Below are 14791 nucleotides of genomic sequence, written 5' to 3' on the forward strand. Positions count from 1 at the left end.
ACTGCTGCACATGCATCCAATTAAAACTTAATAAAAGGGTTAAATAATTTTGCCTCAAAGTTCCCAGTTGTTTTTCTGAGTTCCTTGTTACTGTACTTAAAAAAAACCTGAGTGTGCTGAAAGTTGTCGTTGATTTTAAACTTTAAATTTTTTAATTTGTTGTTACTTCACTACTCATTTGTCACTGTTGCTGTTCATTTATATCTTGACAAGATGGATGGGAAGTTTGTGGCAGAGGAGAGACTTCAGCTGTCCCGTGGAGAGCTGGGATTATGGTTGTCCCAACAACAGGAGTCATGACGACAGACGACCGGCATGACTAAAACATTAGTTGGAAGTTGGTGAAAGACACGGAGGGGTAAGTGATACACCAGAGGGTAAATCTTCACCTGTCTAATCATAAATACTGTCTCCACAAGCACTACTGTCTTTTACATAACAACACACACACACACATGCGCACAACCAAGAATGCATGGGTGTATGTAACCAGACAAAACCTCAGTCAGTGAAGCTCAGAAGGACATCACCAGTCTGCTCTTGTGATCTCAGTGCTGTCAAGCCTGGACATATCCTCAGTAATCTTGTTCATTCCTTAAATTTTGGGCATGTGTATTGTATTTCAGAGATAGAGTTAGTTAAAACAAACAAACAAAAACACATATATCTATCTGCATGAGTTTGAAAAAGCATCCGGGCAGTGAGTTTATTCATCATACAGTCCTTACTGTCCATTTATGTACAGTAATTTATGAGTCAGTAGTGAAGTTTGTCAGCTGGGATTCATCTGTGTCTGGAAAAAGCGGCGACAGCAGATCTGTGTCGGTGGTGTCAAAATGTCTCATTTGACTCATCCAAGTATCAGACAGACAGCACAGACAAATCCCCCTGTCTTTTGACCCTCTTTTTTCCTCTCTCTCTCTCTCTCTCTCTCTCCCTCCTCTTTGTCTGTCTTTCCTTCTGGCTGTGTACAGTAGATCACATCATATATTAGCCCTTCATGTATAATGGATCAGTCTAGCTTTGCTCCTAGGAAATCATTGGTCCATTTGAAGCACTTAGTAAAAATCCACTCGGTGATATCCAGGGCTGAGGGGAAAGCGGTCTGTACTCTAGCTTTCATATTCAGGGAAGGAAACCATGTTCTCAGTTTTGTTGTCTCTGAAAATTATGCAGTTCAAGGTACTAATATTAAACAAGTATCTTGAGAATCATGAATCTGCAGAGATACATTTAAACATCTTCGTGAAGCTACGCATTGAGGAGTGTTATGGGCAACCATAGGTCACATAGGCTCACACAGAGGAGCCAATGTGCAAACCTCTCAAATATCAGGTAGTGCGAACTGATTAGTTGATCAGTTGATTAGCTGACCTGTCAGGAAGTTTTCTCCATTTTGTCTTTCAGAGTTTAAGCGTACATTTCTGTCAAAAGGGATCTTCTAGCAGGGTGACTCTAAAACATAAGATAGCTGTTTTTAAATATCAACTAAGCTTCTTCTACTACATGATAAGCTGAATCAATAAAAGTATTTTAAAAGAACCTTTAAAAGATCATTAGCTTACATACCTTAAGAGATCTGGTTACCTGCCAAACTTCATTGCCAGTGTGAAATTAGATCAACTTTCTTTCTGAAGGCTACATTCCCTGTCTCTTGTCTATCTATTCTTCCTCTCCTTCCCTCCTATGTTTGAGCATTCTTCTCTCTCTTCACACATTTTGTTATTCTTAATGAGGCTCATCAGACATCATTTGTCTTAAAGTGTAGAGAGAATACTAATTTGTCCGAACATTCATAAACGGTGCATTCTGCCACCGTGAAACGTCCAAGTGAAATAAAAGTGAGGGGTGAGGGAGCAGACTTTGTGGTAAAAGGATGATCAGATCGCACCCACGCTTATCCACACACACGCACACACACACACACACGCACACACACACACACGCACGCACGCACACACACACATACACACACACACAGAGCATTGAGTGGGATGGGCCGAGGCGGGAGGGTTCAATTTTACGCTCCAAGAAAGAGAGTGAGAAAATATAGGGAGATTAGGACCAAGGTAATTTGAGAGAGAGCATTGCAGAAGGAGTGGGGGAGTGTGGGGGGAAAGAGGTGTAGGGAGGATACAGAGATGGTTAATGTTGAGTATAAAGAGATACTGAAATAAAGGGAAGGGGAGGAAGAAAGACAAACAGCAGAACAACAAAGGGAGTGTGTTTGACTGACTCTCTTATCAGACAAGGTGTAAAAAGAAAGGATTATATCAGGGGTCGGCAACCGCCGCATGCGGCTCTTCAGCCTCCTTGTAGTGGCTCCCGATGGCCGTGACAAAAAAACATGGAATGTTTTTTTTTCTTTTTTTTCTTTTTTTCTTTTATTATCGTCATTATGTGTTCATTTTGTTGCACAATTCCCCTGGGGTTTTAGTTGATACCATCTAAATAAAGTTTATTTATTTATTTATTTTTTATAATTTGTCACTTAAAATATATGTCAGATCAACGTCAGCAGCCGTCGCCTTTAGTTGCTGGCGGGACCACGGCGGGAACCCCTACCACTGTAAGCATGAAAAGAGCCCAAAAAAGAAAAGTGTCGGAAGAAAATAGAGAGTTTAATGCAGTGTGGACATCTGCTTTTGCATTCACCGCCAATGACGCTGGCTTACCAGTGTGCTTGATATGTAGCGATAAACTATACTACTAACTATACTGTAATTTCTTGCGGCTCCGGGGGGGGGGGGGGGGGGGGGGTGCACAAAGTGGCTCTTTTGATAAAAAAGGTTGCCGACCCCTGGATTATATCATCAGCACTGATGAGTGAACAGGGTGAGATTAGAGATTTAAATGCAGGCCAGGACCACTGAAAGTCAGCGAGAGAAAGAGGCAGTGGTGGAGTGAGGGATGACGCAGGTACGTAATGAATGTGATGGACTGATTCATGGTTTTCAATTTCACCGTCAGTCAGAGAAACTCACAGAGCGGCAAGATTAGATTCAGCCAGATAGTCATCGCTGAACACAGACCCACTGGCACAGCAGGCACATACATAAACAGCACAGTATGGATGCATAGAAGCTGATAGCTGAGATCAAATTTCAAATGACTTAGTGCTATTATTGGCTGCACGTTAGCTAGATGTTTGCTATATGTCTAATGAGAGCATCTACTCCACAGAGTTCAGATAACAGGCAGGAAATAATGACACTGCTCGCTTCACTCCGCTGCATCTTAATTTCATACTGCATATAAATGTCCATATTGGACAATTCCACATTTCACAGTACATTTCCAATGCCAGCTTTCAATGCCAATGTAGAAAGTTCTGCTCTCTTTATGTAGTGAAACAGAAAGTGGCGGTGGAGGTGGTAGAGAGGTATGGGGCACATTCGACTTTTATGCTGGAGACTGGAGTTCTCGTCCCACCAAGGTCACAGGTTGTCATTTCTTTTTTGATTCATCTTATCTAATATGAGCGAGTCATAGGACAGAGCAGTGATGAGATCAATGCATTAATACGCTTAAAGGCCTGGAGTGGGCTGACTGACGGGTGAAATGACCACTAAAGGTGAGTAAAGCTCACTGGGGCTCAGGTAAAGCCCATATCCTTTCTTGTTCATTCGCACCCGAAGTCACTCAGTAGAAGTTGTGGCCCATTAGCAGCTGGTACCACCTGTGGTACAACACTTAACCCTAACCATAGTTAATCTGCCATGACCACACACACTTTAACATACTATAGCTGCCAACTGTAGATATTGTTAAAAATGAGAACTGGCACTGAGGTTAATGTGGGGTTAAGCAGAATCGTCCAAGTTCTGGGGTTGAATTTTAACTCACTTTTAACAGTTTGTGCGTTGACATCATCCTTCCTGTGTAGCTCACGAGCGTTTAGTACTTTTACACCACGAAAGTTACCAAATTAAGCAAACTCAAAGATGTTGCTGAGCATACTTTAGTAAATTCCCTTGATTTGTGAATGTGGTGTTGATGGATGCTGTTTTCTCATAATGCAGTGCAGAGGAAAAGGATGATCTGCTGGAAAACCTAACAGCAGGTTCAGCAAGATTTCACAAAACAACAAATACATGTTTTTGCTTTGTCCCATTTACTAATTGTGTACATTATGTACAAGATATTAATGCTCATAGTATACTGTTGCCGCAGGGGTTTTTTTTGTGTTGCATCCAGCTTAATGTTAGTACAAACTATGGCATTGAGACACAGTCTTTTTCCCTCTAGACATATTTCTTTCTCTTTGAATAGATTTACGAACTTACATTAGTATGCAAACATGGTCATAATCCTTTTATCAGACTTCCTATTTTACTCACATGACGGTATAAGGACAGAGCTTGCTTATAACCTTTAACCATACTGCGCTCGTAGAGAAAGTTCAGCAATTTAAAACACCAGCCTCATGTCCTCCTGCCCTGCGGCCATTTCCTGGATTAATTAGACAGGGGGTGTCTTACATTGATGACATCAGCGTCAGACTGGGGAGATTAATTAATGTGATTTATCGCTGACAGATAAAATGTCTCTGTTTAACCAGGCAGGGGCAATCTGCTCCTAATGTGCTCCGAGCATGTGTGTGTGTGTTCGTGTGTGTGTGCGTGTTCGTGTGTGTGTGTGCGTGTTCGTGTGTGTGTGCACAGCATGCATCACAAACCAGTCTGGGTCAATGTTGATTAAATAAACAATTGTGTTTATAGAGCAGGCCTTCTCTCAACACGCATGCATAAAAACATACACAGACACACACACACACACACACGTGTACACCCTTCGACATGCACTGACACACCATTTTGCTTTTGTCACTCATGACAAAGAGCTGAACCATGTGGCTTGTTAAGATGCAATGAATGTTAATGAAGCAGGTAATGGACATCAACATGAGTTTCACTTTTTTTCACTTTAAAGAAACAAGGAAATTTCAGACAACAACCCCACACAAGCAAACAAAACTATCTGTTTTAAGAAAGGACAGCAATAGTGTAAAACAATGGCAATTTCACTCCAGCACCCGAAATCTCCAAATTTCCTCCCAGCTCATTGTCGACGTTTTGAAACTCCTCATAGTCCATGTTGACTTTTACAGCCTCCTACAGAGAACTGGGAGGAAATTTAAAGATTTGGGGACCTGACCCAGCACTTTTGATGTCATAACAAAATCAGGGAGGGTAACTCTAGATAATGTTTTCAGCTACCACTGAACATATGTGTGCACAGTTACTGTATACATGTGACTTCACTCAGCCTGCACCTCAACTCAGCCTAATGAATAAATAACAGAGAGATCAAATAGAGGAGTCTACAAAAGAAAATATACATGAAATATGTAAGACTAGCGTTTACATAAGCGCATGGACGCATGAACAAAGGTCCAAGACTTTGAAGTTGCCGCAAGAGACACAAACCATCCTATCGGCATTATGTGTGACCTCTGTTTAGTCCATGTAATGTAGTCCTCTCTGGCATGAATGAACCTGAGTGATTCCACACAGAAAATATGTGTTGCGTAGTAGATTTGGCCGAAAAGTGTGACAGCTCGTCCTGGTTGATTTGTATGCATGAGTACATCATCAGAGATAGCTGCTGTTGTCCCGGGCTTTACAGTCCTATCGCATACCACGCCTTTATTTGTGTTATGTGATGCTGTAGATAAAAAGACAGTGAGAGTGACAACTAGCTTCTGAGCTCTGAGTGCTGGTATGTGCGTTGACACCGTCCTTCCTGTGTAGCTCATGATGTAAAGCATGAATGAAGATCAGCAGCCAAACACAGCTCCTGTGGATCATCTCTTAGAATTTACAGCTGAGAGACTGGAGCTCATCCAGGCGCAGAGGAGCTGAAACAGAGAGCGGAAAGCACCTTCCGGCCTCTGATAGTGTTACTTCTCATTTGTTTATTGATTTACACAAACAAAAAGTTTTGTCTAGAGGTGAAGCAATTTAAGTTTTAATTAAACTTTCCAGTTCAACAACAACAGCTTTGTTTTAAGCTATTTTCTGGCTGACATTTGAGTTAATACATTTATTAAAATGTTCTCTCCTTGTCCATGGGACAAAATGACGTTCTACGCTTGTAATAAACTTGGCTGTTTGTGGTCCAACCATAAACACGTTCTAAAACAGACAGTTTTATCAGAATTGTGTTGCTAGGAAAGAGCTTGGCTGCAGGTTTGCTTCCTGTCATCTGCTGATGTCGGCAAATTCTACTTTTTCTCCTAATTTGTACCCAGTGCTGTCTTTGTGTATGTTTACATTTCTCACCAAAACACATCAGCTGTGTCAAAAATCACTCCCTATTTACTATATAATCACTCCCTGTTTACTATATAGTTCAGTACGTTCTACTGGTGACCAAAGCCTCCACAGGATCCCTTTAACTGGATATTAAATACAAATTCATATCAATCCATTTACTATAAACATATGCAAGGTCAAGTTCAAGTTTTATCTGTCCCAAGTGGGGAATTTGTGCTGCAGCAAGCATAAAATCCCATAGGAAAAAAAGTATATACGACAAGAACATATGGCAAAATGTGAACATATGCAGTCTGCCACAGACACATACCACAAGACACTATTTGTGAGTGTTTGTCCCTACAATCATGTACCAAATCTTGCATAAAACTAATTAAATCCTGTGCCAACTGTTGGTCTTATTTGTAGCTACTAAGCACTACATTACTCCTGCTTCCTTCCTTTTGAGCCCTACAATTGTTTTCATGTTGTCCAAGGTGCCCAGATTATTCATCCTGAGCTGTGTCACTATTTTATCCTTATACTTCCTCGTACAAGCCCTGATTTCACATTTAATTTCGATTTACAGATTGAGTAGCTCCAAAATATTCCCTTCACTAACTGCACTTCTCGTTTTGTACAGTAGCATTTTAAGGAATTTGATACCCACTGCTTATTGTTACTTAACAAATTTACCTGGAATAACAACATCAGTCATTATCATCATTGTCGGAGCGCTCATGTCACCCTCAGGATGGATTTTAATAACTTGGGTGATCCACTGACTTCTCCACTTGCACCATCATCAGACCAAAATGTAAATGTATGCATTGCCTTATTGTACAGCCAAATACGTGGTCTTAAAAACCAATGACACAGTGACTGGGATGTGCCGTTCCAGAGAGCGAGTGTGAAAAAAACAGCTGCTTCTCTGGAAAGTTGGCAGCGATTGACACTGGTTAATAAGACAGTGGCATATTCCAACAAGTTAGCATATGCTGCCTTCAAAATCTTTTTGGTTTGAACCTGTGACAATATAAGAAGGGAAATGAAAGAGCAGGATCTGACACACCAGCATTCACAAGAACATATAAGTAGATGTAACTGCAAACATTATGAAGAGGAATGTAAATCTGATGTAATGTAACATTTGATGTTCAGATTCAAGCCTCACTTTATCCCTCAGAGCATCTCCCTGACTTTCATTGAGCAGGAAGTATCTTCTAGGAGTGAAAGAGTGTCCAATATATTAATGGACACAAAGCCATGGATCAAATCCTTATAGAGAAGAAAGCTATCGCTTTCTTCCAACAATGGCCCCCACAGGCTCCATCCACAGTCTTGCTGAATGGGACTTGCCCAGTCTTGTTTCACAACAGCCCTCTGTCTTTGTCTGTTTATTGATTGGAAAAAAGTTTAGCCAGTGAAACCTTTAGCTTTTGACAACAGCGATCGTGTCAGGAGGAAGAAGTTAATGGAAAAAAAACATTAGCTTACTTTGTCTGCTTTCATGTTTGAAGGCCGACGTCTGTGAATCAATATCTGTCCTTTGTAAATGTTCCCTATATGTGCGCTGGACCATCCTGACCAGGCAAATCAGATCTCTGGCCATCATACCATTACAAAAGAGCGGTCTGATGTCTGGGGGAACCACTGAGCCCTCAGGCAAAGCAACTTAGGAAATTACTTCTTGGAGAGTGAAAGAAAATACAGAAGGGGCAAAAGGACACAGAGGAGAGAAACGGCTCCATTTTCAAGAAACTGAGTGCAAACACAAGCGCAAACTTGGGGAAATTTTTGTGACCCCGAGGCACAGGTGCAGACCAGGTGTAATGGAGCACAATCTGGAAATCAGGATGGATGGATGGAGCGGGCACATTTTCCTTGTGACAGGTTCCAGTGATGGTCAATCACATCACGTTTAAAGCAGAAGACAATTTCCCAACAGGCCAGTGAGGTGAAAATACATATATAAAACTATAAACAGACTGAATACAAATTGCAGAAAGCCATACAGGGCATACGTTTGCCTTGTTTCTTGAGATCACACAGCTGCAGCTGACACTTGTTTTCATTATCAATTTATCTGTAAATGTCAGAAAACTGTGAGAAAATAGAGTTTCCCACAGCCAAAGATGACATATCCAGAAACAATCAGGTTTGTTCATTTCGTGAACTCATCACAAAGATGATTATTTTATCCACAAAACTGCCACCTTGTGTTTTTCAAATGTGTATGAGTTAGTCTTAGAGAGGTGACCAGCACATTACACTACACTATTAGTCCCTTATAGGGATGTAACAGTGATGTATGTCTGATGTGGCCACTACAAGCTGCTGTAAAACTAACTGTTGATGAAAGCAGCAGCACTCTCAGGTCCTGAAAGCACTCTGTCTGCAGCTGCTTTAGACTATAATAACTCTTCTCTGCAGATGTACTCTGCAAAATAAGCAGCAGAAACTTCCTCGTTTGTTGAGATTACTAAATATTTGTTCCAGTTGCCGATGAAAACATTGCATCACATGTCACGATCAGGAAATAATCATTCGATCATCATTCAGCAGTCACATTACAATATAATATCCAGCCTTCTGCAGCACTTCACATCACTCCACCCACATCAAACACCAAACGGGTGCAATACGTGCCTGCATTTGTTCTTTCACGGCTTTGAAGAAAAACAAAAACTAAAGCAAAAGAGAGCCAGTGATGGACTGAAGGGACAAAAAAGCCATAGATATGTATCAGACTACAAACTTTTCACTAGCAAATTCAAGTGATTATATGCCTCTAATTCACCATAAATGTAACAGACAATACAATAGCTGGGATTCATGGTTATTCTGATGTCTGCACTTTGTCTGTCTTATCATCTCATCCAGTGTCTCATCATCTTCAACCAGCGCAACCACAACTATTTATCTGTCTCGGACATGGACACGCAGAATTATCCTAATAGGAGGAAAGTATACAGATAATTAATAAAAGCAACCTGTTAACTTGAGTAGTTGTAGATAAGGATATGACACATAATCACTGATGAGGCAGGAAGAGACAGGAAACAATCTAAGTCCTCCAGGTCCTTCATGGCCCATAACACAGAACATCCAGTTTTTAGCGTGGACACACACACAGAACAGAACAGAAATGTCCTGAAACACAGGAGCGTGCAAAATGACAGCGCTCTGTTCAGGACACGGTCAAGATTCTGGATGATTAATGTGATATATCACACTTTTGTTGGAAACAACAACCAAAGCACCTGAAACACCCCCCCACCCCCCCCAAAAAGTTGACACTGCTCTCTCCTCCAGAATAAAACAGTGTTCAGTACAAGGACGAGAGGAAAGACAACCAGCTCCTCGCACCACTGGGCTGCAGAGAGGATTAGAGAGGACGCACCAACAGAGCAAACATTAAAAGAAACGAGTTCTTACCTCAGCGTCCAGACCTCCTCTTGCGCCCCTGGCACCCCCACACCGCCCGCTGCTCATCTCCCGGCCTGGCCCATCACCGCAGGTACCGTCCAGAGAGCACAGGCTAAAGGCATAACCGTGTCCAGAGACAGGGGATAAAACGAAACAAAACGAGGATGAACAGAAAGAAAGAAAGAAAGAAAAAGATAGAAAGAAAAAAGAAAGAAAAAGAAAGACTGGACTTGTGGCTTCTTAAATTGACCCTTGTCCACTTAAGCCGCAGTCCAGACTCACTTTTCTTTCTCTGCTGCTGTCTATAAATCACTTTTCTAAATTAAATCTCTCTCCCGCTGCAGAGTGGACTGAAGTGTGCCGGACTGACAGAGGCTGAACGCTCCGCTGTTGATGCTCTGCGCTTCCCATTCCTGTCAATACAGGCAGAACATAGAGGATGGCTTCCGGTGCGAAGTTTCAAAATAAAGCTCAAAACGGTACAACGTGTTGCAAAGTCCGGTGGTAGAATGAAGCAGAGTCGGACTGATCACTTGGCACATCGTGACCATTCCCGCTCGGCCGCAGCAACGATGGAGTCTGGGGACCGTCATAATATCCATGGCGTTATTACCTGCCCTCTTTGTCATGTCATCACCTGCCGCTTATTTGGGTCCAGGCCCAGGTGGCGGGGGCCAACTGCCACCCAGTCCACAATGCACCAAAGTCCTACGGTACCCTCCCATAGGTGGTGAGCCCATAGAAGGTGGTGCCGTCTGGAGTGGGACTCAAACCCACGACCCTGATAAATTGTGTCTCATGCTCTACCAACTGAGCTAACCGGGTGGCTGCCTTCTTTGTGTACCTGTACATTCGGGGTGCACGTGAGAGTGTGCTGCGTGCGTCTTCCGGGTCTGGGGCTCACTAACCAATCACAACCAAGTTATCAAAACTTTCATCGACCCGACCCGAGCACCCACCAACTCCTTACCCTGGGCTAGTCCCAGCCGATAAATCCAGGGCTGAATTTCTTTTCCAGTCCACCCACACTGGGAAGCAACATCACGGCGTGTTTAGTTACAGCTGCAGTCTAAATGACATGTATGAACTGTGTGGATTTGAACTTTAACGCGAAATTAGAGACACCACACGCACATGCATTTTACAGAATGCTGTTTTCATAATTTTCATCATTGTTGGAGCACATGCATAAACAGATATGGCAGTCCAATGAGCAAAATCCGGATCGAACAGATGCTGAACAGTTTAGTCCATTGCACAGCAATGTAAAAACCCTGAAACACAGCCCCAAAGTTGTCTGAACAAGCGGCCTTGCATACTCTCTCTAAAGGTGAGGTTAAAGGTTTTCGCCGTTTTCTGCAAATGTCACAGCAGGATATGCTTGTCAAATCAAAAGTCAGAGCCTCAGAGGGAAAAACACTGCTGCTATTTGGTGAAACTTTCATTAGTTGTAGCATCATTCTGGAGAAATCAAACTTGGAATAGTCTCTTATCTTTTCTACCCTTGTGTCAGTTCATATCTTTATTTTGAAATGTTCTTCTCTCAATATCCGGTTAGACGATTCCTAAATGTCGTTAACATTAACGAAATTGTGAGACTGACTTTGTATTTAGTGTACTACCTTAGCATAAAAACAAAACTGGGCATTTGCATTTGGGTTTTGTTCTAACTTTAAATCTAATATAAATAAAATGGCAGTGTGCTTTTTCATAAGGGCACCACACCATTCAGAGAACACTTTTATTTATGTTATCGGTCAAAAAAGATTGCCATGAACCTCCAGGTGTAATTAATAACATGTAATTAATAACATGGCTGCATTTAGGTATTCTAGTGCCACGACCCTGCTAATGCATATTTGTGTGTTGACTCTCCTCTGCACATTCAGGACACATTCAAATACATTTGCCTGATAATTTGCATTTTATCTTCCAAAAACCTTAATGATTGTAAAAGTGAGAATCGTGTTTTTAGTTTCATTATCAAAACAATTCCACCTTGTGTAGCTTAAGAGACGGCTGAAGCATGCAGGCGAAGTGAGGGCTGTGCCAGAAGGCCCACATGCTGATAAAGCAAAGAGCCTCATGAGGGAAATGATGCTGGAGAACGAGTTTCTCATCTATTGTCTGACAATCCCATGACTTTCAGCTCTGTAAAGTGTCTGCATGGCAGGATGCTCAGCCAACAGAAAAAGGAAAATAATATCAGAAATACGGATGTTCAGGAATATGAGTGTCTATGAGCTCACATTTTTGTGCAAGAAAATAAAAACAATTGAAATCAATTTTCTCTTTTATTTTCACATTTGAAAATGTCACAGGCAAATTAAAACAATTAGTAATATTAAATCTCAACTGACAATTACTTTTCACTGTATTGTTTTTAAACAAGAAAAACTAAAAACTAACTGCAAGATTACAGATGACAGTCTCCTAATATTAGACCTGCTCACTTCTTATAGATGGCATCAGTGCTAACCTTGCATTCATCTGTATGCTACATACTTTGTCTTTATCTTGAAAATGAGCATATTCATGTTATGTAACTTTGTACCACCTGTACAGTTTTATTTGTTTTCGGAATGTTCTTTTAATATTAACAAGCATCCCTGTTCCTTGTGAATTCAAATTTTTATACAACTACTCTGCATTAACACCGCATCATTGCCCAGACAGATTTACTTCAGGGTCAATGCCCCATAATTAGGAGCATAACTCCACTGATAAGACAGTAATATGACTCTAGTTGGAGTCCTGATGGCGGTGGAGGGGAAAGTGGTGGCTGGATGTTTGCATCAGGGATGTTGACCAGGAGGAGGCTGCCCCGTGGATGTTCAGCTGAAGGATGCAGAAAACTATGAATGGATACATGAGACATGGCAACACTGGAGGGATGTAAGAAGCACAAGCGGACAGTTAATGAAGCAACTGCCCTGATGAAACTTTGGTTCAGCTTTCTATTGTGAATGTGCACATAAACATTTTTACAGTACATAATGCTCAGTGATATAATTAATTTTAAAAAATGATAATGCATATTTTTGTTGTGTTCACTAACATCTTCACTTCCAAATAAGTGGTTCAGATACTGGATTTAAAAAAAGGATTTCAATTGAAATCTGTCTGAAATTGCTTGTTTGGACTCTGGTTGTAAACACGTCTCTAGCAGTATTTGTTCACAGTGTAATTGGAATCAAAGTGTTTGTAAAAGTGTTTTTAGATGATGGGCAGATACTTTAATTCATGACAATAACTAATCAACCCTGATAGGAGCTGAAGAGGGACCAAGGACTCGGTCCTTGGTCAAATATCTAAATAAATGTTTTACATAGCACCATAATCATCACTCTGAAAAGGGTGTGACTCGTGAGGCTTTTGTGCATGTAGCAGGACCTTGTACTGATGGAGGCCATCATGACTGCCACAGCCTTTGAATGACGGTTACAAATATACCTCTGCATCTTAGTTTTTCCCGGGCCTGGAGATGTACATGAGAATCCATTAATCTGAGGTCCGGCTCGGTATTCTGAGATGAAATCTGAGCTCAGGTTAGACGCTGAATGGCCTCAGTGTTAGGCACTATTGTCTTTCTGCCCTGCTTCTCTCTCAGTTTTCCTCCTCTCTGTCATATTGCAGGTGGTTGTTGTGAAAAATGCAATTCAATATCCAAGTGGCCTCTGACCTTGAGCTGTTGCAGCCTCATCTGTGCTCAACAAAGACCAAATTCTTTATTGGACGATCCTCAGTATAGGATGATCGTCAAGCACATAGATTATTGCATGGAAACATGCCAACATTTGACGTACACTGTCATTTAAATGTGCACAGATGTATAAACAAACATGAACGTGGAGACACATTTGTGGAGGCGTTACATTCAGTTCTCTGCAATAACTCTACAAGCTGTGATTGATACACGGCAGTTTAAGCAGTGAAATCTGATTGAATTTTGAAGTTCAAAAAGTCAAAATTTAGACGAATAACATATGAAAATGTGAATGTATGAGCATTATTGAGGAGAAAAATTAAAGGCCTACAGACATCACAGCTGCCATCTTAGTAGAACAAGTAGAAGAGACAGTAAAAATAATCCCACAGTAATTCATTAAAAGCTCTGCTGTGAATAGATTGACAGCTGTGATCACATATTAGTACCTAGCAATGTTTTGAGTTTATCAATTTTGTGCTGATGGAAACTGCAGATTTTCATAATGTCTGCAACAGACTCTTTGGTACTATCTGCTGCATTCAGTTCATTTCCTTTTAATCTCACAGACCAATAGTGATCAGGGCTCTATTCATTTTTTGTCTCTCTCTCTGCAGTAATGCACACATACAGTATTTGTATTAGTATCTTATTTCCAAATTCACATTCCCTCTGAAATTAAAACTTCAAAATCAGCTAGTCATCAGTTTCAGTTTTCTCTCAGAAAATAGTTTCAAAGCTGTAAAACTCATGCAAAACCAAACACAGGACAAATACAAAGAGGAAAGAGTTGTAATCCAATTAACAGTATAGGAACGAGTGTCCTGATACTCAGGATATGGACCATATGATATACAGTAAATATGATGTTCTATAATGAACAAAAACCTGTCAATTCAAATTATATTGTCTTTTGAATCTTTGACTCAGTATTGGTTGCATCTTCTGACAAGCTAGTATCAAACAGCGGACAAAATAGCTGAAACACTTCTAACACAGCACAATGACTGCCTGCGGTGCAGGTTCAATTTTGTGGTAATGTTTAAGGCTGTATTTTGTGGTGTTGTTAAGAAAATGTCCTGTTCAGTGTCTTGCAGTCAGGGTTGGTGAGGGTCTTGTGACTGGCACAGTTTTTCCTGTGTTTGGCATTTGACTTTTTGTTTGCCCATAAACACGTTACATAATTTTTGCAGTGTTTGCAACGGATATACCAGTCATTCAACTGGTCTGGCTTCTGTGTATCTAAGTTTCTTTGTAATGTCCTGAAGTTGTGGGAATGGAAATGGTGATTGTCGGACTTCCATTAAAACTAAAATATCCTGCTAATTAGGATTCAACTAAACTACTCAATATCATTCTGGTGTGTAACTGCCTTTGCAATTGTCGTTTACATGGTCAT

The 14791-nt window shown here is 41.0% G+C and overlaps 1 protein-coding gene across 2 annotated transcripts in view; it reads right to left on the reverse strand.

Moving 5' to 3' along the window:
• gcgrb (glucagon receptor b) overlaps positions 1-10006 on the reverse strand; it is a 45327-nt gene extending 35321 nt beyond the window's left edge. For both annotated transcript variants that reach the window (XM_041036174.1, XM_041036173.1), the window contains exon 1: positions 9696-10006. The gene's annotated coding sequence lies outside the window, so the exon portion shown is untranslated. The remainder of the gene's footprint in view (positions 1-9695) is intronic.
• Between the last annotated feature and the right edge of the window lie 4785 nt (positions 10007-14791).

This window comes from Toxotes jaculatrix, chromosome 4 (assembly GCF_017976425.1).
Source record: "Toxotes jaculatrix isolate fToxJac2 chromosome 4, fToxJac2.pri, whole genome shotgun sequence".
Lineage (NCBI taxonomy): Eukaryota > Metazoa > Chordata > Actinopteri > Toxotidae > Toxotes > Toxotes jaculatrix.